At 41.5% G+C, this 27494-nt stretch overlaps 1 protein-coding gene across 1 annotated transcript in view; it reads right to left on the bottom strand.

Annotated features, from left to right (window-relative positions):
- Positions 1 to 27494, bottom strand: part of LOC136884116 (gamma-aminobutyric acid receptor subunit alpha-6) — a 246966-nt gene that overhangs the window by 137632 nt on the left and 81840 nt on the right. The window lies entirely within an intron of this gene.

Genomic DNA, 27494 nt, shown 5'->3' with positions numbered 1-27494 from the left:
TACCGTAACATTCACTGACAAACGGTGGAGGAACTTTGTTTTATCTTGTAACAACGTTCTGTACAAAAGAGATTAACGTCTTCAAGGTGGGACTTTGGTATTGGGCAGTAGTTCAGGGCTGGAGAGAGAAATTGATTTGTCTGCTGTTTCTCTGTTATTTGTATTTCCATTTCAAGAACCTCTACTAGCACAATATTACATCAACTCGAAATCCAATAAGTAAACAATCACACTTCATAATGGTTGGAATCATACGAGGGCTGTAAATAAAGTTTATAACGCAATATTTAATTGACCAGGACGTACAGTTACATCACATTCCTTCAGTGTAATCACCCGCAGAGTCTATTACCTTTTGCCAAATGTCGGAAGGCCGTTGGGGACCGTTTGCAAGGCGTTCTCTGTTGATGACAGCGACGGAACGCCCTATTGCGCAGAGTGCAGGCACCACGCCAGGAAATCGGTGGCCTCGGATGGGTTCCTTCAACTTCACGGTACCTCCGTAACAATTTTTATCTTTTTTAAATTTAATTTTTTAAATTAATATTGTTAAAGCATACACAGTACTTTTTAAGATGTTTTTTGAGAAGAACAAAATTCTTTGTAATCAAATCAAATCAAATCAAATCAAATCAAATCAAATCAAATCAAATCAAATCAAATCAAATCAAATCAAATCAAATCAAATCAAATCAAATCAAATCAAATCAAAACAAATCGAATCGAATCGAATCGAATCGAATCAAATTAAATCGAATCGAATCGATTCAAATCAAATCAAATCAAATCAAATCAAATCAAATCAAATCAAATCAAATCAAATCAAATCAAATCAAATCAAATCAAATCAAATCAAATCAAATCAAATCAAATCAAATTGAAATTCAAATCAAATCAAATCAAATCAAATCAAATCAAATCAAATCAAATCAAATCAAATCAAATCACATCACATCACATCACATCACATCACATCACATCACATCACATCACATCAAATCAAATCAAATCAAATCAAATCAAATCAAATCAAATCAAATCAAATCAAATCAAATCAAATCAAATCAAATCAAATCAAATCAAATCAAATCAAATCAAATCAAATCAAATCAAATCAAATCAAATCAAATCAAATCAAATCAAATCAAATCAAATCAAATCAAATCAAATCAAATCAAATCAAATCAAATCAAATCAAATCAAATCAAATCAAATCAAAATCTGTTTATTTGCAAATGAGGTGTCTACCTCGGTGGCAAATGGTACACTAAAATACATTATTGTCAAGCACTAAATTTTAAATTAACAAGAGAAGAAGACAATTTTCCTACAGTACAGTACAATATAATACAATTTACACTAACATTTTTTTCTATTAAATACACAGCTCATCCTTAATACATTTATATTGTTTACAAAATTCTACTTATAATATCTCCTGTACTTATACACATAGTCAACTCAAATGCAGTATGTGAAATTATTCAAATAATACTATGCAACTGGTATAAGATTAAAATTTACATTGCATTTATTTACTTATTTATTTTTACCCATTTTGGAACCTAAGTAGCATAACGACCTGCTGCGTCTTAACCAGAGCCCCTTTTGCCACCGCTTTTCACCTATGGAATGTAATGTAGCTGAAGATGTTCCTAATGAACGAAACATGTACTACAAATAGTTAGTTTGCTCAAAGCAAATAATTATATAGTAACAAACAGGTGGGAGTTTACTTTCATTGATTTAAGATTTGATTTAATGTAAATAAAATTTGATACGGGAAATGAAGCTGATTTCTTGAAATCCTCCGTACTCACCGGACATGAGTCCTCTTGACTTAATGAGTACTGAGGGTGTTCCAAGACCTCACAGTGCCACCGTTGCAAGAAAGGCTTGACATTGTTTGCGACATGAGAACGTGCGCTGTCATGCAACACGACAGGGCGATCGTCTCGCAATAGATGTGGACGTTTGGGCCGCATAGCCGGACGCAGATGTCGCTCCAGAAATCGGCAATAGCAGTCACTGTTGACGGTTTGTCCCTCAGACACAGCCTGTGTAAGAATAACACCCTCGTAGTCGTATGCCACAATCAGCATAAGCTTCACCCCACTGGGTGGGCGTGATGAACCTGGGCGACGTCGTTCATTCGACTGACGCTTTAATTCAGGCCCACGTCTTATCAATGGCGGCATCTGTCCAGCCGTTTCTGTAAGTCGGTAAGTTGATATGGAACCCAACGGGTCGCAATTTTCCTCGTGTTAAGACACTTCGTCATTACGTGCCACACCGTTTGATGACTGAGACCAACCTCTACGGATCATTCTCGGAGAGTCCATCTATGCTCTACGGAAACAAAACCACTGTGCGGTGCAAATCCGTAGTCTCATTCCGACTCTCACGAAACACCTTAACATATCGTACAACTGTCCTATACATAGGGCATTAGGAAAGTTTTGCAATGTGAGTGAACGCTTTAGACTTTTTCAAAATAATTTCCACCACACTCAATACACTTCTCCAGACGTCGAAATCAGTCACTGAACCAACTCTGCCACTTTTCTTCGGTTACATTTTCACACTCTTCATCCTATGCTGCCAGAAGCTCCTCGTCGGATGCAGAACGCCGCCCTTTCAGCTTCATCTTCACTTCTGGGAAGAGTGCGAAGTCACATGGGGGCAAGATCAGGACTGTATGGAGGGTGATCAAGCACAGTCAACCCTGATCTGGCAAGAAAATCCATTGTTACATTAGCACGATGTGCTGGAGCATTGTCGTGATGCAAGAGATAAGTGTTGAGCCGTGACCTTGGACGGAGCTGCTTGGGAGCCTGGATGACCTGAGGCAGACAAGTCTCACTGTACCACTTCGCAGTAACTGTCCTTTTTTTCTAGCAAAACCCAAGTCAGGATGCCCCGTTTAGTGAAGAATACTGCAATCATCCTTTTCTTCACTGACCTTGACTTTCGCACAGTCACAGGAGTACCCTCATCTTCGAAGAGCCACACCTTGTTCTGGGATTTTGTTGGGACATCGTAATAATAAAGCCAATTTAGTCACCTGTAACGATGCTATTGACGTTACGCGAGGTCCCATTTTCAAACTGTTTTAGCACTTTTCGGCACCATTTCACTCGACGTGCCCTTTGTTTGTCTGAAAGTGAATGGGGCTCCCAAAGGGAACAAACCTTTCTAACATGGAGATAGTCATGTAGAATTGAATGAATAGCTGGTGCAGGAATGTGCAGAGTCTCTTCTACTTTCCGATATGTCAACCGCCTCTCTTGTTGCAACATTTTCCTCACAGCTTCAATGTTTTCCTCAGTCACTAATTCAGACGGTCGCCCAGAAACGAGGCTCGTCTTTAACCCCAAAATTTCCCCTCTGTAACTCTTTGTACCAGCGGAAAATTGTTGTCCGATGTGGACAGTCTTTCCTCAGCACAGGCGTCATTTCCTTCAGGCACGAGCCAAAATTGTAGCATAATTGTAGTGGATAATTGCGCGATATTCACCTTTAGACCATACTGACCTCTTAACTTGCTTTCAATCCCACTGCTTGGTAACAACTGATGTGAAGGTCGCGCCTTGCTGTATTCTAGACAGGTTTTCATCCCTCACCATAACAGGGGTGTCCAGCCAACTGTTTTCGCGTATTGCAAAACTTTCCTAGTGCCCTTTGTACGGTAATGCATTCTTACCACAGGCTTCACGTAATCCTTGGTAACATAGACTATGTGCATGAACTTAAAGCATAAAAAATAGTTATGTGTAAAAAATCTTGTGAACACAGCAGAATGTTTACTACGTAGGTGTAGACATTGAACTTTGAATGCTGAGGCAGCATACTACGTGACCGTGACGTCACGACCACGTGCTCTTGTTTGGTAAACATAGCCACGTGCTTTTTTGACAGCTGTCTTCTTGACGAACCCTAACCTCACTTTGAAGGACAATAGAGCGTCGCTAACCTCACTGCTGCCATCTTTACGGCGGTAAACCTCAAGGCTGCCACCTTATGCATGTTATAGCGCGGAATTTAAAATCCAACAACGGAACATTGTTAACCTCACTCTTGTCATCTTTACGGCAGTAAACCTGAAGGCTGCCACCTTATGCATGTTGTAGCTCGGAATTTATAATCCAACAACAGAACATTGCTAAACTCTTTGCTCTCATCTTGAAAAGTTCAGTGTTCCAAGCACTAGTTCGAAAAACGTAACTCATCGCACCTCGGGGATTTTATTAGGTAAGACGTAACCCCTAGGTTCCATTCCTTGTTCTGAACATGAAACCATTTACCAATAAAGATTAATTTTCTACACTTAACAAAGTACAAGCGTTCTTGCTGATAGCGATCGATGAGGTTGTTGCTCCTTCAGCCCTTTAGCCCTTTAGCCCTTTAGCCCATTAGCCCTTTAGCCCTTTTGCCCATTAGCCCTTTAGCCCATTAGCCCCTTAGCCCTACAAGGAATGTGCGGTAAGGAGGAGGAAGAGTCCTTTCATCCTTGAAACAATATGTTTCCGAACCGATATTTCATGTTACATATTTATGTAATAACTTGTTCAACAGCTAGGGACTTAAATGTAAGCAGAGTATTTCTTATAGCACTAGCGTTCTGTTTAATTTTACTTCCCGCATAAGCTACATGCTTGTAACCCATGCCAACAGATTGACTGATATTTCATGTTACATGTTTATGCGATAACTTGTTCGACTGATTTTCACACAAGACGAATGATGGAAGGTAAATAATTTGAAGTTATACTTTAGCTATATCGTTTACCAAGCGAGTTAGCTGCGCAGTATGGGTACAGTGTGTTTTTTGATTTTTACACTAGGCAAATCATTGAAGTTGTAGTTTTGCAATATTGCTTACTGAGCGAGTTAGCTATGCGATATGTGCACAGTGTCTTTCCATAGTTTTTGATTTTACACTAAGCAAATCATCAAAATTGTACTTTTGCTCTGAACACATCAAACAATGTTCTGATCATATGTTGAGGTTAACAATATCGATTACAGTGTTCGATTCTAGTCTTGTTATGTTTCATTCTGATCTTCTTAGAACAAGGGTACCCCCTAACATGTTCTAAACACATGTTGTATTGAGTACAGTGTTCGATTCTAGTCTTGATCACTTATTTTGTGTTCTGAACACATCGATCAATGTTCTGATCACATGTTGTATCGAGTACAGTGTTCGATTCTAGTCATGATCACTTATTTTGTGTTCTGAACACATCAATCAATGTTCTGATCACATGTTGAAGTTAGCAACATCGATTACAGTGTTCTATTCTAGTCTTGTTATGTTTCAATCTTATCTTCTTAGAACAAGGGTATCCCCTGACATATTCTAAACACATGATGTATTGAGTACAGTGTTCGATTCTAGTCTTGATCACTTATTTTGTTTTCTGAACGCATCAATCAATGTTCAGATCACATGTCGTATCGAGTACAGCGTTTGATTCTACTCTTCTTATGTTTCGAAAGTCTAAACATGCATAATAATGTTATCGCTGCACACGCTTGCCTTCGCGATGCAGGTTTAAACTTGTTCGATATAAAGCTATGCCTTGACATAAGAGGCGGAGGAGGAGGTAGAGAAGGAGGAGGAGGAGGAGGAGGAGAATGATAAGGCCTTAACAGCCTATGTATAGTCGCCATTGTTTAAAGATGATAGCTGTCAAAAGAATTTTTCAAATTATCCACCACCACATTTCAGCTAAAGAGGGTAACAGGGTGCTCTGTTGATTAAGCACATAGAATTTCAAATTGAGTACAGTGTTCGATTCTAGTCTTGATCACTTATTTTGTTTTCTGAACGCATCAATCAATGTTCTGATCACATGTCGTATCGAGTACAGCGTTTGATTCTACTCTTCTTATGTTTCGAAAGTCTAAACATGCATAATAATGTTATCGCTGCACACGCTTGCCTTCGCGATGCAGGTTTAAACTTGTTCGATATAAAGCTATGCCTTGACATAAGAGGCGGAGGAGGAGGTAGAGAAGGAGGAGGAGGAGGAGGAGGAGAATGATAAGGCCTTAACAGCCTATGTATAGTCGCCATCGTTTAAAGATGATAGCTGTCAAAAGAATTTTTCAAATTATCCACCACCACATTTCAGCTAAAGAGGGTAACAGGGTGCTCTGTTGATTAAGCACATAGAATTCCAAATTGCCCTCCACCACATGCATAACAGCAGCTGTTATCTTGCGCAGTAGCCTCTAAGCTAGCTTTCTTCATAAGAGTAGCTGCCATCTTGTGCGAGCACCCCTAGGCTGTCTCATAAGGAGCTATGTATAGTCACCATTTTGCGTCCGCCATCTTGCGTAAGCATCCCTAGGACGTCTCAAGCCATCTTGTGTCTCATAAGAGCAGCCACCATCTTGTAGAAATAGATAGCTGCCAATGCCAAAGGGCTTAAGTAAGAATCGAACCGTTGATATCATCATTAGACTATGTTTTTTCTTGTTCCCGATACTACGAACCTACGTATTAGGCGGAAAAATTTTGTCCGTTTTGCTCTACGATGCACCGTTTTCGAGATATTTAACATTTTGCATTTAAGCCTCCAAATTTAATGAATCGAACCAGCACGGTACGTTATACTCTCTACCATAGTTAGACCTGATCATGTTACGAAGACTCGCTTCAATACAAGCTAAAACAGAGCAAATGCCAAAGGGCCTAAGTAGGAACCGAACCGTTGATCCCATCATTAGACTATGGTTTTCTTGTTCCTCATACTGCGAACCTAGGTATTAGGCAGAAAAATTTTGTCCGTTTTGCTATACGGTGCACCGTTTTCGATATATTTAACATTTTGCATTTAAGCCCTAAATTTAATGAATCGAACTAGCACGACACGTTAGCCTCTAAGCTAGCTTTCTTCATAAGAGTAGCAACCATCTTGCGCAAGCACCCTTAAAGCGTCTCATTAGGAGTTGTGTATAGCCGCCATCTTGTGTCCGCCATCTTGCGCAAGCATCCTTAGGGCGTCTCAAGCCATCTTGTGCAAGGACACTTAAGCCGTCCCATAAGAGCAGTCGCTATCTTGAGCAAGCATCCCTAGGGCATCTCATAAGGAGCCATGTATAACTGCCATCTTGCGCAAGCATCCCAAGGGAGTCTCATAAGAACCTATGTATAGCAGCCATCTTGCGTAAGCACCCTTAAGGAGTCATGTATAGCCGCCATCTTATGCAATTAGCGTCGAGAGAGGGCTGCTGTAGAATTTCTCTTTTTAAATTATCCACCACCACATTTCAAAGGTATCTAGCTAAAGATGGCAGCACTGCGGATGACAGGTGACAAATTTACATCTACTACGATAAAGAGGGCAGCACGGTGTTCTCTGGATTAAAGATGGCGGATGACAGCTGTCAAAAAAGCACATGGCTTTGTTTCCAAACAAGAGCACGTGGAATTTGCCGCCACCACATTTCAAAATAAAGAGGGCAGCACTATGCTCTGTTGCTTAAAGATAGCGGATGGTAGCTGTCAAAAAAGCACGTGAGTTTGTTTCCAAACAAGAGCACGTGAAATTTTTAAATTTGCCGCCACCACATTTCAAAGGTATCTAGCTAAAGATGGCAGCACGGTGCTCTCTTGATTAAAGATGGCGGATGATAGCTAACAGAACTTTTCAAATTGCCCGCTTCTACGTGCTTAAGGTAGTAGCCATAAAGAGGGCAGCACGGTGTTCTGTGGATTAAAGATGGCGGATGACAGCTGACGAAATTGCCCGCATGATAGCAGCACGGTGCTCTGTTGATTAAAGATGGCGGATGACAGCTGTCAAAAAAGCACATGGCTTTGTTTCCAAACAAGAGCACGTGGAATTTGCCGCCACCATATTTCAAACTAAAGAGGGCAGCACTATGCTCTGTTGATTAAAGATGGCGGATGGTAGCTGTCAAAAAAGCACGTGAGTTTGTTTCCAAACAAGAGCACGTGAAATTTTTCAATTTGCCGCCACCACATTTCAAAGGTATCTAGCTAAAGATGGCAGCACAGTGCTCTCTTGATTAAAGATGGCTGCTGTCATGTGGAATTGCCTGCCACCACAGGTATCTAGCTAAAGAAGGCAGCATGGTGCACAAAGATGGCTGCTGTCAAAAAGCATTTTTCAAATTATCCGCCACCACATTTCAAAGGTAAGTAGGTAAAGAGGGCAGCACTGTGCTCTATAGATTAAAGATGGCGGATGACAGCTGCACGTGGCTTTGTTTACCTCGCGCTAGTTAGGTTAAGTTGGTAGCACTAAGGTTTAGACCCGTCAAGATGGCAGCACTACCGATGACAGGTGACGAATTTTACATCTAAAGAGGGCAGCACAGTGCTCTGTGGTTTAAAGGTGGCGGATGACAGCTGTCAAAAAAGCACGTGGCTGTCACAAAGCACGTGGCTTTGTTTACCACACGCTAGTGAGGTTAAGTTGGTACCACTAAGGTTTAGGCCCGTCAAGATGGCAGTGCTGAGGTTAGCGATGCGTTGTTGTCTGTCAAAAAGCACGTGGCTGTCAAAAAACACGTGGCTTTGTTTACCTCGCGCTAGTTAGCTTAAGTGACAGCTGTCAAAAAAGCACGTGGTTGTCAAAAAGCACGTGGCTTTGTTTACCTCGCGCTAGTTAGGTTATGTTGGCACTACTGAGGTTTAGGCCCGTCAAGATGGCAGTACTGAGGTTAGCGATGCGTTGTTGTCTGTCAAAAAGCACGTGGCTGTCAAAAAACACGTGGCTTTGTTTACCTCATGCTAGTTAGGTTAAGTTGGCACTAGTGAGGTTTAGGCCCGTCAAGATGGCAGCAGTGAGGTTAGCGATGCGTTGTTGTCGATGACAGCTGTCAAAAAGCACGTGGCTTTGTTCACAAATTCAAATCTCGCGCCAAAATTCAAATCTCCCGCCAAAATTCAAATTTCCCGCCAGAATTCAAATTTCCCGCGCCGCGCGAGGAGAGGAGGCGGCAGAAACATCCAATTATACTACTCACATAGCTCTATTATACGGCCTCACTCAATTGTATTGAGCTGTTGATACTGGCCTCTTCGTCGTCGTAAAAGCATTCTTGACCCACTCACGGTCACTCCGTTAATCTCACAGGTAACTAACGCTCTCGCACAGTACAACTCGTATTTAAAGCAAACCTGACGTGCAAAGTCAGGTGACCGCTATTAGCGCCACGCTAATGCAATTTGCGGGAAATTTGAATCGCCGTCATCTTTCAGATGTATAAACACGCCTACCAACGTTCGTTAATGTAGCACAACCTCTTCTTTGTGTTTGGATATTATTTTCCACAACTGTATTAGGGGATACACAAGCACACTCCCCAGCAACGCCTATGATAATACAACACATCACACCACACTAGCAACTACATCCGAAACATTTAATATGTAGTAAAATACGCCCCTCCACATAAGGATTTGTTTTTTTTCCTTTTTGGCAATATCCCAAACTGTTTGTGTTTGTCATTTAGTTACTTTGCAAAGTTAAGTTTCAATTGTCTTGTTCACGTACCTTATTACAGGGACAGAGAATGTTGGTCAGTGCTTTGAGAATAATAGGAGTTTCAGTCTACTCACTGGGTTTACATTCCGCACGCTGGAGGAAATTCCGCTACTAACTGTATCGGAATGTTAAAATTGAGAATCTCCATGTAAGGACATACCGTAACATTCACTGACAAACGGTGGAGGAACTTTGTTTTGTCTTGTAACAACGCTCTGTATAGAAGAGGTTATTACATCAACTCTAAATCCAATAAGTAAACAATCGCACTTCATGACGTTTGGAATCATACGAGGGCCGTAAATAAAGTTTATAACGCAATATTTAATTAACTAGTACGTACAGTTGTATTACATTCTTTCAATGTAATACAATGCAAAGTCTATACCTGTTGCCAAATGTCGGGAAGCTGTTGGGGACCGTTGGCAAGGCGTTCTCTGTTGATGACAGCGACGGAGCGCCCTACTGCGCAGAGTGCAGGCACCACGTCAGGAAATCGGTGGCTTCGGAGGGGTTCCTTCAACTTCGAAGTCAAGAGGACTCATGTCTGGTGAGTACGGAGGCTTTCAAGAAATCAGCTTCATTTCCCGTATCAAATATTATTTACATTAAATCAAATATTAAATCAATGAAGGTAAACTTCCACCTGTTTGTTACTATACCTTTGCTTTAAGCAAATTAATTATTTGTAAAACATGTTTCATTCCTTAGGATCATCTTCAGCTACATAACGTTGCACGGGTGAGATTACGAAGAATGTTTTTCTTCTCAAAATCGTCTAAAAAGTACCGTGAATGCGTAAAACAATTATTTAAAAAATAAAACTAATTCAAATAAATGAGGATATTAGATTAAGATGAACAAAAGTGCTGTATACTAAACATTTTTTAACATCTGTTCAAGTGAATAGAAATTGTTTTAAGTTAGGTTAGAGCATAAGTAGATCCATTCTCCTTTCCCATTTCACCGCCCCACTCAAACCTCCTCACATATTTTAATTAGTTTTGTACCGGAGGTACACCCGCTACGTGCATTTAAATCAAACGCCTTTTAGTAGGCCATCTGTAATATAAACTCTGAAACTTTTAGTGGAAGAAGTTTGGATGTTTATCGTTAGATGTCTATAATGTCGACTTCTGGTGCCCTCTGGCGCCCTCTGGTGCGAGGATGAACAATCAGTTTTCGAAGTAATTTTGTGTGTCAAGGTTTCCTAAACTGAATTGCTTGTAGATTGTTTTTGGTATTCCAAAATTTCTAGCACTTTTATCTCTTCCCGCCCATTTAAACTTGTAGCCAATAGGGAAATTTCTACATTTATTTTATCAACCAATCAGGAATTTTTGATAGGTATTTGATTATCCAATGGTAATTGTGGGTGTGTACAGGGCTTCGGCTCGGAGATTTCTGGAACCTTCCTCTCCGCTATTAAAGCTGGAACCTTTTGGGCCATGTTGTCTTTTCGATCGCTCGAGTCCAGCAATAGAGTGTGTTCATAGGGGAGGCAGAGGATGCGCCTTGCCCATATCCGGAAGGCTCACCAGTTCAAGGTAATGGCAGACATCTTTTAATCATGTAATCGTCTTGGAAAGCTAGTCCGAGTGGAAGTTTCAAAATACTTCTTTTCTAACATTGTTTCTCGGGATCACGAGCCAAACTTTTGTGCCTGATTATTTGTTATTGTCTAGCAAAGTTTAAAATATGAAAAGAAAAAACCTAGGAAAGATAAAATTGCAAGATTTATAGTTTTAAATATAAATTTGATCTTTTGTCTATCCACCCATTCATGCTCGCACCTTCTTACACCCGTGTCCACCACGGTACCTCCGTAACAATTTTTATCTTTTTAAAATTAATATTGTTAAAGCATACACAGTACTTTTTAAGATGTTTTTGAGAAGAACAAAATTCTTTGTAATCAAATCAAATCGAATCGAATCGAATCGAATCGAATCGAATCAAATCAAATCAAATCAAATCAAATCAAATCAAATCAAATCAAATCAAATCAAATCAAATCAAATCAAATCAAATCAAATCAAATCAAATCAAATCAAATCAAATCAAATCAAATCAAATCAAATCAAATCAAATCAAATTCAAATTGAAATTCAAGTCAAGTCAAGTCAAGTCAAGTCAAGTCAAGTCAAGTCAAGTCAAGTCAAGTCAAGTCAAGTCAAGTCAAGTCAAGTCAAGTCAAGTCAAGTCAAGTCAAATCAAATCAAAATCTGTTTATTTGCAAATGAGGTGTCTACCTCGGTGGCAAATGGTACACTAAAATACATTATTGTCAAGCACTAAATTTTAAATTAACAAGAGAAGAAGACAATTTTCCTACAGTACAATACAATATAATACAATTTACACTAACATTTTTTTCTATTAAACACACAGCTCATCCTTAATACATTTATATTGTTTACAAAATTCTACTTATAATATCTCCTGTACTTATAAACATAGTCAACTCAAATGCAGTATGTGAAATTATTAAAATAATACTATGCAACTGGTATAAGATTAAATTTTACACTGCATTTATTTACTTATTTATTTTTTACCCATTTTGGAACTAAGTAGCATAACGACCTGCTGCGTCTTAACCAGAGCCCCTTTTGCCACCGCTTTTCACCTATGGAATGTAATGTAGCTGAAGATGTTCCTAATGAACGAAACATGTACTACAAATAGTTAGTTTGCTCAAAGCAAATAATTATATAGTAACAAACAGGTGGAAGTTTACGTTCATTGATTTAAGATTTGATTTAATGTAAATAAAATTTGATACGGGAAATGAAGCTGATTTCTTGAAATCCTCCGTACTCACCGGACATGAGTCCTCTTGACTTAATGAGTACGGAGGGTGTTCCAAGGCCTCACAGTGCCACCGTTGCAAGAAGAGCTTGACATTGTTTGCGACATGAGAACGTGCGCTGTCATGCAACACGACAGGGCGATCGTCTCGCAATAGATGTGGACGTTTGCGCCACATAGCCGGACGCAGATGTCGCTCCAGAAATCGGCAATAGCACTCACTGTTGACGGTTTGTCCCTCAGACACAGCCTGTGTAAGAATAACACCCTCGTAGTGGTATGCCACAATCAGCATAAGCTTAACCCCACTGGGTGGGCGTGATGAACCTGGGCGACGTCGTTCATTCGATTGACGCTTTAATTCAGGCCCACGTCTCATCAATGGCGGTATCTGTCCAGCCGTTTCTGTAAGTCGGTAAGTTGATATGGAGCCCAACGGGTCGCAATTTTCCTCGTGTTAAGACATTTCGTCATTACGTGCCACACCGTTTGATGACTGAGACCAACCTCTACGGATCATTCTCGGAGAGTCCATCTATGCTCTACGGAAACAAAACCACTGTGCGGTGCAAATCCGTAGTCTCATTCCGACTCTCACGAAACACCTTAACATATCGTACAACTGTCCTATACATAGGGCATTAGGAAAGTTTTGCAATGTGAGTGAACGCTTTAGACTTTTTCAAAATAATTTCCACCACACTCAATACACTTCTCCAGACGTCGAAATCAGTCACTGAACCAACTCTGCCACTTTTCTTCGGTTACATTTTCACACTCTTCATCCTATGCTGCCAGAAGCTCCTCGTCGGATGCAAAACGCCACCCTTTTAGCTTCATCTTCACTTCTGGGAAGAGTGCGAAGTCACATGGGGCAAGATCAGGACTGTATGGAGGGTGATCAAGCACAGTCAACCCTGATCTGGCAAGAAAATCTATTGTTTCATTAGCACGATGTGCTGGAGCATTGTCGTCATGCAAGAGCCAAGTGTTGAGCCGTGACCTTGGACGGAGCTGCTTGAGAGCCTGGATGACCTGAGGCAGACAAGTCTCACTATACCACTTCTTAGTAACTGTCCGTTTTTTTCTAGCACAACCCTGGTCAGGATGCTCCGTTTAGTGAAGAATACTGCAATCATCCTTTTCTTCACTGACCTTGACTTTCGCACAGTCACAGGAGTACCCCCATCTTCAAACAGCCACACCACCGATCTTGATAACTGCAGTCGCTTAAGTGCGGCCAGTATCCAGTATTCGGGTGATAGTAGGTTCGAACCCCACTGTCGGCAGCCCTGAAAATGGTTTTCCATGGTTTCCCATTTTCACATCAGGCAAATGCTGGGGCTGTACCTTAAGGCCACGGCCGCTTCCTTCCCACTTCTAGCCCTTTCCTGTCCCCTCGTCGCCGTAAGACCTATCTGTCTCGGTGCGACGTAAAACAACTAGCAAGAAAGAAAAGAAAAAAAACCAGCCACACCTTGTTCTGGGATTTTGTTGGGACATCGTAATAATAAAGCCAATTTCGTCACCTGTAACGATGCTGTTGACGTTATGCGAAGTCCCATTTTCAAACTGTTTTAGCATTTTTCGGCACCATTTCACTCGACGTGCCCTTTGTTTCTCTGAACGTGAATGGGGCTCCCAAAGGGAACAAACCTTTCTAACATGGAGATAGTCGTGTATAACTGAATGAATAGCTGGTGCAGGAATGTGGAGGGTCTCTTCTAACAGTCGATATGTCGACCGCCTCTCTTGCTGCAACATTTTCCTCACAGCTTCAATGTTTTCCTCAGTCACTGATTCAGACGGTCGCCCAGAAACGAGGATCGTCTTCAACCCCACGATTTCCCCTCTGTAATTCTTTGTACCAGCGGAAAATTGTTGTCCGTTGTGGACAGTCTTTCCTCAGCACAGGACTCATTTCCTTCAGGCACGAGCCAAATTTGTAGCAAAATTGTAGCGGACAATTGCGCGATATTCACCTTTAGACCACACTGACATCTTAACTTGCTTTCAATCCCACTGCTTGGTAACAACTGATGTGAAGGTCGCGCCTTGCTGTCTTCTAGACCGGTTTTCATCCCTCACCATAAGAGGGGTGTCCAGCCAAACGTTTTCGCGTATTGCAAAACTTTCCTAGTGCCCTTTGTACGGTAATGCATTCTTACCACAGGCTTCACGTAATCCTCGATAACATTCTGATGCATTTTTGCCACGGACAACCTCGATTTTAATCCACGAACGTTGATCACATTTTGAAAACATGCTTCACTTCCGTGTGTCTTGGTCCTAAAATTTTCTTCATGATTTTTTGCTCTTCTTTGAGGATATTTTCGAGCTCGCCTTTTTCTGTGAAGCATATAAGGCCCCAGGTTTGATTACACTATTGTAATTTTTATTCTTAACGTGGCGAGACATACTTTTATTGTTGTAGATTTCTCTTGTTCTCCCATATGCTCTTCTGAGTTTTTGGACACGGTTGTTTTGGGCTTTTTTATCTTATCCTGTTGGTTCGAGGATTTCGCCCAGGTATTTGAAGTGAGGGACTCTATTGATATGCTATTATTATTATTATTATTATTATTATTATTATTATTATTATTATTATTATTATTATTATTATTATTATTTTGCAAGTTGCTTTACGTCACACCGACACAGATAGGTCTTTTAGCGACGATGGGACAGGAAAGGCCTATGAATAAGAAGGAATCGGCCGTGGCCTTAATTAATATACAGCCCCAGCATTTGCCTGGGGTGAAAATGGGAAACCACGGAAAACCATTTTCAGGGCTGCCGACAGTGGGGTTCGAACCCACTATATCCCGGATGCGAGCTCACAGCTGCGCGCTCCTAACCGTACGGCCAACTCGCACGGTATTATTATTGTTATTATAATAATGATATAATAATGATAATAATAATAATAATAATAATAATAATAATAATAATAATAATAATAATAATAATAATAATAATAATAATAATAATTATTATTATTATTATTATTATTCAAACGTGGGAGTAATGTCATGTATATCTAATCTATTAATGAAGCAACAACAGTCCGTCTACCATGCAACCCTGTTTGATGATTGATTTGAGGAATGAGCGGTGAAATGAAGAAATGAAACTCCCTATGAACTCACACTTCAGCCTCGTTTTGGAGCTTTGTCTTATTCTGAATGGGTGAAATGAAATTCCCCAACATACAGGAGTAAATTACGAGGAAGTCTATATTGGAATTCTGTGTGTGTGTGTGTGTGTGTGTGTGTGTGTGTGTGTGTGTGTGTGTGTGTGTGTGTGTGTGTGTGTGTGTGTTCTATTGGCCAGGCACTTGGATATAAGTCCATTGGACATGAAATTGGGTGGTTTGTGATTTTCGCTTATTTGTTCGCACCATCTGTTAGCAAGGAGATTTTTAATCCTTGTCTCGGAAGCGAAGATCATTAGGTGGATGTATATATTTCTGTGTCTAGTATGATGACTGCATGTTATATGTTATGTAGTGTTTGATGATGATGATGATGATGATGATGATGATGATGATGATGATGATGATGATGATGATGATCGAGCAAGGAGCTGTGCGGTTTGGGTTACGTAGTTATTAACTTGCACCCGGGAGCCCTGTTGGCAGCCCTGAAGATGATTTTTCATGGTTTCTGATTTTCTCTCTAAGCAAATTTTGGGACTGTAACTTAATTAAATGTCACGGCCGTTTCCTTCCCACTCCTAGGCCTCTCCTATCCCATCGTTGGCGTAAGACCTATCTGTGTCGATGCGCCGTAAAGCAGATTGAATAATAATAATAATAATAATAATATTAATAATAATAATAATAATAATAATAATAATAATAATAATAATAATATGCCGTTAGTTACCAGGTTGACGTCATTTTTATGTGACTCCATTTAGGCTACGTGCCTGTTTTACTGTACCAGATGGCATTGAGACCAGAACTCGTTTGGGCGATGTATGAATAAGTTTCAATTCATTTTGACAGATAAATACCAAATGTCTCACCAGAGATCTTTTACATGCCGACATTGTACGACATGGAGTGCGGAATGCGATTTTTTTTCACCCTTCAAAAATTCGACTGCCTCTGCTAAGTATGAATCCACAACATTGCGTTGTACCACTGACCCACAGAGGGTGTTTGTGATACAGAGGTACTCAAGGCTCAACGTCTACATCCGACTGACGAATCACCATTAACAGCGTCACATCTCACTCCATATGAGCTCTGCAGGAAGTCTTGGAATTAAACCTATACTTTTGACACGCAATCTAGTGATTACAAATTGTATACGATTATCTCTCCCGAAGGTGAATTTTTTCCAGCAACGGGACTCCAACCGGGTAACAAGGGTGTAAAATAACTTTCCTTTTATAACTTGCTTTACGTCGCACGGATACAGATATGTTTTATGGCGACGATGGGATAGGAAAGGGCTAGGAGTGTGAAGGAAGCGCCCATGGCCTTAATTAAGGTACATTTGCCTGGTGCGAAAATGGGAAAAGCACGGGAAACTATGTTCAGCGCTACAATCAATCAATCAATCAATCAATCAATCAATCAATCAATCAATCAATCAATCAATCAATCAATCAATCAATCAATCAATCAATCAATCATCACTGATTTGCATTTTGGGTAGTCGCCAAGGTGGCACATTCCCTGTCTGTTGTTTTCCTGGTCTTTTCTTAAATAGTTGCGAAGAATTTGGACATTTATTAAACCTCTCCCTTTGTAAATTATGTCAATCCGTAACTCTTCTTCCTGTCATGGTAGGTAAGGGTGTATTCTGCCCGAAGGCAGGTCCAAACCTCCGTAGAGGTGTGCCTGAGCCGGAGTTTACGTATGGTAGAGTGGCCAGTTCCTTTCCGCTTCTTCGTTTCCTTACCCCAACATCAGCGCGTGGCAATCCATCCAAATCTTGACCGCGCCCAATGTTGCTTAACTTCGGAGATCTTACGGGATCCGGTGTTTGAACACGGCTACGGCCGTTGGCTTCCTAGCATGGAATATTCATTTATAGGGCGAGGAGTAAGAGATTGGAATAACTTATCAAGGGAAATGTGCGATAAATTTCAAAATTCGTTGAAAATATTTAAGAAAAAGCTGAGTAAACAATTATAAGTCCGCCTCTGTGGTGTAGTGGTTGGAGGCCCGGGTTCGATTCCCGGCTCTGGAACGAAATTTGAAAAAGTGGTATGAGGGCTGGAACGGGGTCCACTCAACCTCGGGAGGTAACCTGATTAGAGGTAGGTTCGATTCCCACCTCAACCATCCTGGAAGTGGTTTTCCGTGGTTTCCCACTTCTCCTCCAGACAAATGCCGGGATGGTACCTAACTTAAGGCCACGGCCGCTTCCTTCCCTCTTCCTTGTATGTCCCCTCCTATCTTCCCATCCACCCGCAAGGCTCCTGCTCAGCATAGCAGGTGAGGCCGCCTGGGCGAGGTACTGGTCATCCTCCCCAGTTGTATCCACCAACCCAGAGTCTTAAGCTCCAGGACACTGCCCTCGAGGCGGTAGAGGTGGGATCCCTCGCTGAGTCCGAGGGAAAAACCGACCCTGGAGGATAAACAGATTAAGAAGCATATGAAGAAGAAGCAATTATAAATAAATGTAAGTATGGGGTAAGCAACTGATAGGGAATCTGCCACCTGGGCAACCTAAATGCAGACCATTTATGATTGATTGATTGATTGATTGATTGATTGCTTTAGAATCAGTCTAGTTAGTACCGATTAGAACCTTAACGACCATTTCCACCTTTCGGGCTTATATTGAAATTCTTGGATTTATATTATTTTTCTGTGTTCTATTTATGTCGACTTATCCACGGCCACTTATAAATTCCTCTTCGACTGACCTCGCAACGGCTGCTGGTAGGACGCTTTTTAGAGACAACTTGGTACATCAATAAAATCTAGAATGTCATTGAAGTCTTAATTTAATTCTGTCGAAGTGAATTCCCTTGTCCCTTAGTGGCTTTCCTTGAAACCTCTTTTCTTCATGCTATGAATTAATTGAAACGAACGTACGACCGGAGTTAAGAATTACTTCCAAGGTCCCCTTGCCTCTCCCATCGCTTTTGTTCACTGAATCTCGGGTCACACTGAGCCAAAGAGAAAATGAAGATACAAGCACGGCCCCCTGAAAGCTTTTTCTCGCAAAGCCTTAGTTACCTAATTCCTTTCTATTGCTCTTATATTTACAAAGGAATGGATACGCCACAACTTTCTACTTTCACGAATGAGTGAATGGAATTCTAGAAGGTTAGCGCAGCCTCTAATGATGCAAAATATTGAATTACGGGTTTTTAAATATAGAGTTTCGATCATTGTGCACGTAGCGATACGTTTGTTAGACTTAAGTCCATCATTTCCCGTGAAACTTACACTTAGTTGTATACATATTATTTAGTATACCGGGTGGTTCATTAGCCGCTTGCGATTTAATTTGATGCACCCCTTCGGGTTTATTACAAGGGTATAGTGCGCATTGGTATCACCCAAATATCACTATAAAATTTGTCACAAATGGAACATAATAATTGCTTCTACACATATCAAGTGAAAAATCTGCGGGAAATTAAGAAATATTTGATTTTTGGAGAATATTATGTATACGTACTTTACCACTTCACAAGTACATTTGGTGTTACGCTCACAGTGACACACGTATGTCTTTTGTCTTACACTTTCAACAATTTCGTGTGTGATATCTGTGTTCACTGAAGTTCTGTGCTTTTGTTTCATTGCTTCACTTGTCAATGACATCATTTCATGAATTGTATGGCGATATGCAATATTTAATAGGCGACAAAATGGTACGGCCAATGTACATAAGAAAAATTCAGTGGACTAGTGATTTATTGGTCCAGGGATCGAGCTACTTTCGTTCGAACAGAAATAAAAATATTTATTGGTCCAGGGATCATGCTATTTTTCTGTTGACCTCCATTTTGCTGTTTGAACTGGCCGCTTTAGTCATATGGACAAAGATAATGAGAATCTACAGACATAGCCCTCCCATTCCACGGTGCAAGCCCTGGACCTGAAGAAAGTTACAAAAGACGGCACCAGCAGCGGAGTACGACATAAACCAGAACTGTCTACAAGCCTTAAGTATGTTTTCATATTTCTCAAATAACGACGGTATTTCTTAATTTGCCGCAGATTTTTCACTTGATATGTGTAAAAGCAATTATTATGTTCCATTTGTGACAAATTTTATAGTAATATTTGGGTGATACCAATGCGCATCGAACCCTATTACAATTCTGATATACATCGGTCCCTCTCACTAATCCGGTGTGATATAACGAGATGCGTGCTTACGGGCTAGAGGAAAGCAGGAATCGTGAGTGCCACTATTAATTCATTATGGGTACCTTGCATGAATCCGTAAAACGAGCACAGATACTAAGAACAGGTATCTTCCAACTAGTGATGGGAAAACTTTTCAAACAATCGATATATCGTTTTTTCGATACATCGATGTTAAAATATCGATATCATTGAAATATCGGTCTTCAAAATATCGATATAACCGTTTTTAAAATATTGGTGCTATTATTCATTATTGTAAGTCTAGTTTTACATTTAACACAATGATTAAAGGATTCATTATGTTTAATACGTCTTGACACAGATCAGCAAAGAAACTTAAAACAATCACCAAGTAACATGACCTTTCACTACAATGACACATTATAAAAACGTTTACAGCCGAAAGATGCTGTGATACATAGAAAAACTTTTTTTTTTTGCTAGTTGCTTTACGTCGCACCGACACAGATAGGTCTTATGGCGACTATGGGACAGGGAAGGGCTAGGAGTGGGAAGGAAGCGGCCGGGGCCTTAATTAAGGTACAGCCCCAGCATTTGCCTGGTGTGAAAAAATGGGAAACTACGGAAAACCATTTTCAGGGCTGCCGACAGTGGGGTTCGAACCTACTAACTCCCGAATACTGGATACTGGCCGCACTTAAGCGACTACAGCTATCGAGCTCGGTCATTGAAAAAAAACAGTATATTCAATGTTTCTAGTAACGAGCTAATAACTTACACCAAAAAACCATATGAAAAAACTACAAACGTATAATTTGTGTACGAAGTACATCTGATAATTATCAGAGCTCTATAAAATAAAAATAACAACATTTTCTTCCCAACTTCTTTCTCAGCACTGCAAATCCATTTCTTCGTGAAAAAAAATTAAAAAATGATGATCTTAGGTCAATTTCCAATACCTCTTACGTAAGTCATTTAGAAAAAGCAGCTTGGATAACACTTTGCCATTTAATCGGTTTCTCGTTCTCGCGATGATGTTGCTGGCCTTTGAAAACAGTCTCTCTGCTGGAACAGAGGTCGCTGTAATGTTCAAGTATTGCCTAGGTGACATGTAAAGCTATGCATACAAGGTATTTACCGAAGTGAATTGAGAAATGAAAATTCAAATTTTGTAACTGTAGCATGCAAATATTGAAGTGATCTGAAAAAGAATCAAATCGTAGCCAAAAGTATTAAATTAGACAGAAATATCGGTATATTGGGCACGAAATATCGATATGGATAATATATTGGACCTCAAAATATCGATGTCGGTATATCGATATTTCCATCTCAAAATATCGATATTCGTTTGCCATCTCTACTTACAACAGGAGTTGCGCACACAGACCAGGAGCAGGTATTCCACGATGTATGTCAAGCCTCGCAATAGCTCACTTGGCAGGAGCGCGGTGGGAGTTATGATATTGGACGGTGCTCGAAGGTTGGAATCCCACGCAAATATATTTAATTCGAGGTACCCAAAGTGAATTAATTGTGGCACTCACGATTCCTGCTGTCTTCTTGGCCATATATACACATCTCCTTATACAGGGTGTATCGTGATGATGTAACAAACTTTCAGGGATGATGGAGGATGGCAAGTGGATCAGTTAGAGATAAGGAACCGTGGACCGGAAATGTTCGAGTCAAAAGTTATTAATAATCTAAGTTGTTCAAAGTCCGTCCGTTCGGGGTGTCGAAATTTCATTCACCTGATCTCACGCCACTTGAGACTGAAGAGAATCTCTTGGTAACAATTCTCGCTGCTTACGACGCTGTTCAAAGACATCGAGAATATTCGACCGGGTACAACAGAACATTGTAATACCTGCACTGACGCAGGGGGACGATATTTAGAACATTTGTTGTAAATGGATCGGCTTGTGAAACTTGTGCAGATAAACGGACTTAAATGAATAGAATTTTGCTAAACTTTTGACTCAATCGTTTCCGGAATATGGTTCCTTATCTCAAACCGATCCATTTGCCGTCCTCAATCAACTAAGAAAGTTTGTAACACCACGCATACACCCTGTATTACCCCGGTTTAGGGAGAGGGACTGTATTAAAAGCAGCGGGATGCATAAAACCAAATCGCAAGGAGTTGGTGAACCACCCAGCACAGACTATAACGATTATTCACTTAAGATGTTCACCTCAAATATCTGCTGATCCGTTAAAGATACCGACATTATATTTTTAAATAATCACATTGTTGTTTCGAGCTCGTAAAATGCTACCTACTTCGTCTCCTGCACGTACATATTTACAGAAAAACTAATTGTTACTTCTTGTTTTAAATGAGAGCCTAGTCATTTCACCTAATAGCCAATGGTGGCTGGTGGTATCTGAAGCACCGGGCGAGTTAGCCATGTGGTTAAGAGTGCACAGCTGTGAGCTTGCATTCGGGAGCCCTGGAGACAGTTTCTCGTGGTTTCTGTCTGGGGAAGACATTTATCGCATGGACTGGTCAGCGAGGTCTGCGGAACTAAATCCTATAGAACATGCCTGGGATGCATAGGGGATGCGAATTGCATCCCCTCAGCCTCCACCCAGGACCCTCCAGGACCTTCGCATTGCCCTTTCGGAGGAATGGGATCGACTGCCACAAGAGTTCTTGGACCATCTGATAGAGACCACGCCACGTCGCTGCGAAGCAAGTGTGGCCGTTAAAGGTAACCATACACCCTATTAACAGGATATTTTGTTGTAGAAGACATTGCCAAGTTTTGTTAGTTGTTGTCAAAGGTGTACCTTAGCTATCAGAACCCTTCTGTCACTGTATTTTTGGACAAGTTGTGCGACATATGGTGTGTGATTCAGCTTCCGTTTTTTCCAGCAATGCGTCTGACATTCCTATCAGGCGGTATGGCTTCGTTTAGTGATTATGCTTAACTTTTGGACACTAGTGTAAATATTACAATTGACTGCCAACAACATTGAACTATTGTGTCTAATCCAGTATAACAAGTTTATTAACTTTTAGAACCCTATAAATGGGATAAGGGATTTTCTACCACTGCATGACCTCCTCCTACTTTCTATCTGGGGCTAAAATGGCGTCCCGTTTACATCTTAGGGCACCGTTTCAAGTTCCTTGTTGTCTTCTCCTAGCAACCTGTTATGCGTCGTATCATTTTCTCTGTTTCTCTTGATGAAGAAAGGCAAGGCTCCTTTCGAAACGCGTTGAGTGTGTTTTTATAATTAATTACACGGCATAAGCCCAAAAATATACCTCATGAATAGTTACACGGGCCGTGAAAGTCTAAATGATCATCATCATCATCACCATCGTCATCTGTTTCCCCTCCAGGTTCGGTTTTTCCCTCGGACTCAGCGAGGGATCCCACCTCTACCGCCTCGAGGGCAGTGTCCTGGAGCTTCAGACTCTTGGTCGGGGATACAACTAGGGAGAATGACCAGTACCTCGCCCAGGCGGCCTCACCTGCTATGCTGAACAGGGGCCTTGCGGGGGATGGGGAAGATTGGAAGGGATAGACAAGGAAGAGGGAAGGAAGCGGCCGTGGCCTTAAGTTAGGTACCATCTCGGCATTTGCCTGGAGGAGAAGTGGGAAACCACGGAAAACCACTTCGACGATGGCTGAGGTGGGAATCGAACCCACCTCTACTCAGTTGACCTCCCGAGGCTGAGTGGACCCCGTTCCAGCCCTCGTACCACTTTTCAAATTTCGTGGCAGAGCCGGGAATCGAACCCGGACCTCCGGGGGTGGCAGGTAATCACGCTAACCACTACACCACAGAGGCGGACTAGTCTAAATGATAATATGGTTTAAACCTTAATAAGGTGATTTCATCAACACCTTTCTTGCACCTTTTCGTATGTATTTTCATAACATTTTCTCCCCCTTTTCTGACCATACTTTCCTCCTTAAAGTCCTTTCTCTAGTCATCAAGTACGATCACCCTGTGGGTTGGAGGGGGCGGTAGAATGGCATCCACGGTTTCTACCTATCATAAAAGGCGTTTAACAGGGGCCCCAGGGGCTCTTAATTTTGGAACGTGGGTCGGCGACCACGGGGCCCTTAGCCGAGACCTGGCATTGCTTCCACTTACTCGTGCCAGACTCCTCATTTTGGTCTATCCTATCTGACCTCACTAGGTCAACACTTGTTCTTTACTGACCCCGACGGTATTAGGCATGCGATGACTACGGAGTCTTTTATTTTCACGCCCTTCGTCGACCTTGTATTTCTTTGCCTGGTAATTTTAGTCCGGATTTTTATGCAGTGAAATGAAATGGCGAATGGCTTTTAGTGCCGGGAGTGTCTGTGGACAAGTTCGACTCGCCAGATGCAGGTCTTTTGATTTGACGTCCGTAGGCGACCTGCACGTCGTGATGAGGATGAAATGTTGATGAAGATGACATATACACCCAACCCCCGTGCCAGCAAAATTAACCAATTATTGTTAAAATTCCCGAACCTGCCGGAAATCGAACCCGGGACCCCTGTGACCAAAGGCCAACACGCTAACCATTTCGCCATGGAGCCGGACTTGTATACAGTATTACCGCAGGTTAGAATGCAAACTTACTGAAGCGAGTAACAAGTATAGTCTAATCTGCACAACGGTTCTGCTATGAGTTTTGCATAAATTTAAGGGGTTCGGCCCATCATAACCCCTAGCACTTATGATACTCCAGCTACATAACGGAAAAATTGGCTAGACTACACTTGCTAATAACCAAATTAGTTTGCATTCTAACCTATTATTGTTGTTATTTAATTCATCAGTCCATAGACTGGTTTGATTCAGCTCTCCATGCAATCCTATCCTTTGCTAAACTTTTGATTTCTACATAACTGCTGCATCCTACATGTGCTCTAATCTGCTTGTCATATTCATACCTTAGTCTGCCCTTACCGTTCTTACCGCCTACACTTCCCTCAAAAACCAACCGAACAAGTCCTGGGTGTCTTAAGAATGTGTTCTGTCATTCTCTCTTTCCCTTATTCTCGTCAAATTTAGTCAAATCGATGTCCTCTCACCAATTCGATTCAGTATCTCATCATTCGTGATACGAGCTATCTATCTCACCTTCAGCATTTTCTGTAACACCACATTTCGAAAGCTTCTATTCTATTTCCTTCTGAGCTAGTTATCGGCGATACAATGCCACGCTCCAGACGAAAGTCTTAAGAAACATCTTTCTAATTCCTATATCAATGTTCGAAGCGAGCAAATTCCTTTTCTTAAGAAAGATCTTCCCTGCTGCTGCTGGTCTGCTTCTTATGTCCTCCTTACTTCTGCCATCGTTAGTTATTTTACTACCCAAGTAACAATATTCATCTATCCTGGAGGGGCGTGCCATTCCAGCTGATGAGTCCAAATGGGACGTCTGGACGAAACTCTGCATAATGCACACGGCCTAACCACCCAAAAGCTGGTTCTATTCCTGTGATTTTAATATTCATCTACTTCCTTTAAGACTTCATTTTCTAATCTAATATTTTCTGCATCACTTGAATTAGTTCGCCTGCACTCCATTACTTGGACTTATTTACTTTCATCCTGTACTCCTTACCCAAGGCTCTGTCCATACCATTCAACAATTTCTCCAGATCTTCTACAGTCTCAGATAAAATAATATCATCAGCAAATATCAGGGTTTTGATTTCCTCTCCTTGGATGGTGATTCCCTTCCCGGATTCCCCTAACCTATTACTACATAAAAATCTGGCGTCTACAACTTCATTTTTCGAAGTGTCGGACCCCCTCCATTTTTCTCTCTCTGATTAGTGTTAATAGAGATGGTTGCCCACTTGCCAATAATCACCACCGCCACAGATTTCCGGTTGACAACCGAACGTATCAGGAAATGAGACAGCGCATTCTTCGGACCTCGGTAGATGACGTAGAGCTTGTTATCTGGATTTATAATAAGGATAGTGCGCGAATAATACATCTCTTTTTTATTTAGTCCTGCAGGATTGCTAAGACTTAAAGAATAGTAAGAAAAACAAGGAAGCAAGATGCGTATACTTTATTCTGACCTTTTCTTCTCCTCATACTTGTGTCTCTGACCAGTATTTTATCATTATTAGTTTCAAACTTCTGTAGGCTCACATTTCAGTATAATTAATAATGGAAGCAGCTGTACAAAAGCCGCACAGGAATGTTCATACTTCCCTCGTGTAGACTGGGAACTCAATGCGCGCGTTGAATTTCTCTATATATACGAACCTTCATATCTTCAGAACTAATATCGATAGGAAGCGGGTTAAGGCAGACTTTATCATACGAAAATGAAAACGTAACAACGTGGATGAAGGAAGCAAGAAGTTTGACCTTAAAATGAAGGATCAGTGGTAAAAAGAAAGCCCAGGTAAGTCAACTTTTCGTAACAATCGAGTTAGCGATGATACACTGCAGAAAATGGAAATTGCAACACCCTGAATTAGTGGTGATACATTGCTGCAATTGAACATGCAGGACGAGTGTTCAGTTGTGATTCGATGATTACACTTTCAAGTCCCTCTGACTACAAGTTTGGACAGCAATAAATACAGGATGTGCCCACCACGAGCTGCAATACATTGATGAATTCGTCGAGGCATGGAGTCAATAAGGCCCTGGATCGCTTCCTGCTTGCTGCACTGCACGGGTCAGTTGTTCCAGAGTTGTGGGTGGCTGAGGACGGTTGGCCAGTTGTCGACCCATCATGTCCCACACATGCTCAATAGGACTGAGGTCCGGCGATCTGGTGGGCCATTCTAAGGTTGTGATGTCGTGGAGGGCTTCTCTGGAGATGCGTGCAGTACGAATCCGGGCATTGTCTGCTGAAACATCCCATTAGCAATGTTCGCCATCATAGGGACAACCACTGGATTGAGTACGCTATCAACGTACTGTCGAGCAGTAATAGTGCCATCAACAAACACTAATCGTGACTTCACATTAAAAGCCAATAGCTCCCCAGACCATAATTCTTGGTGTTGGCCCTGTGTGCCTCTCGACAATAAGATCTGGGCTGCCCCTCTCCCCGGTACGTCGGCGCACACGATTTCGGCGATCACTGTGGGCAAGACAGAAGCGCGATTCATCACTGAAGACGACCCTATGCCATTCGTCGACCCACGTCGATCTTTCTCGACACCAGGCCAGCCTTACACGTCGCAGTTGTGGGGTCAATGGAACACCTTCTGCAGGGACACGGGTTCGTAAGCCAGCTGCACGCAGGCGATTACCAACTGTTTTGTTGTGTAACGTGGGGTGCCACAGCTGCTCGAATTTGCGCTGCTGTTGCATGGGGTTCCATCCGGGCCATCCGAATGATGTGGCGATCCTCTCTCACAGTTGTCTGTCCCACTGGGCCCGTGCCAGGTCTACGAGTGTGGATACCTTCATTTGACCACTGCTGCCATACACGTTGTACCGTAGATGCCTGTCGGCCAACACGTGCAGCGACAGTCCTTAGCGATAATCCAGCCTCCACAGCCCAATTATCCGAGCCCTCTCAAACGGCGACAGTTATTGATAGCGTGCTCTTCTCTGTCGTCGAGGCATGTTTGACGGGGAACACTTCACTGCACAGACTGCAAGTCAACTCAGCTATACCAGAGTCCGTATACTGGAGTTGATTCCTCTGCGACCAATCACGTGGAGAGACCTGTAGCAACAATCCAATGGGTCTGAAACTTTGATCGTTTACATACCTACATGGCATCGTTCCACATATTGAAAATCAACACAAACGACCAATGCCTTTATTGTGTTGCAATTTCCATTTTCTTAATTGTATACTGGGTATCGGACCAATCTTAATTCGGATTTCAGTTATT

This window comes from Anabrus simplex, chromosome 12 (assembly GCF_040414725.1).
Source record: "Anabrus simplex isolate iqAnaSimp1 chromosome 12, ASM4041472v1, whole genome shotgun sequence".
In the NCBI taxonomy this organism is placed as follows: Eukaryota; Metazoa; Arthropoda; class Insecta; order Orthoptera; family Tettigoniidae; genus Anabrus; species Anabrus simplex.
Note: the sequence above shows the minus strand (reverse complement) of the source record. Positions and strands in the feature narration are given on the sequence as shown.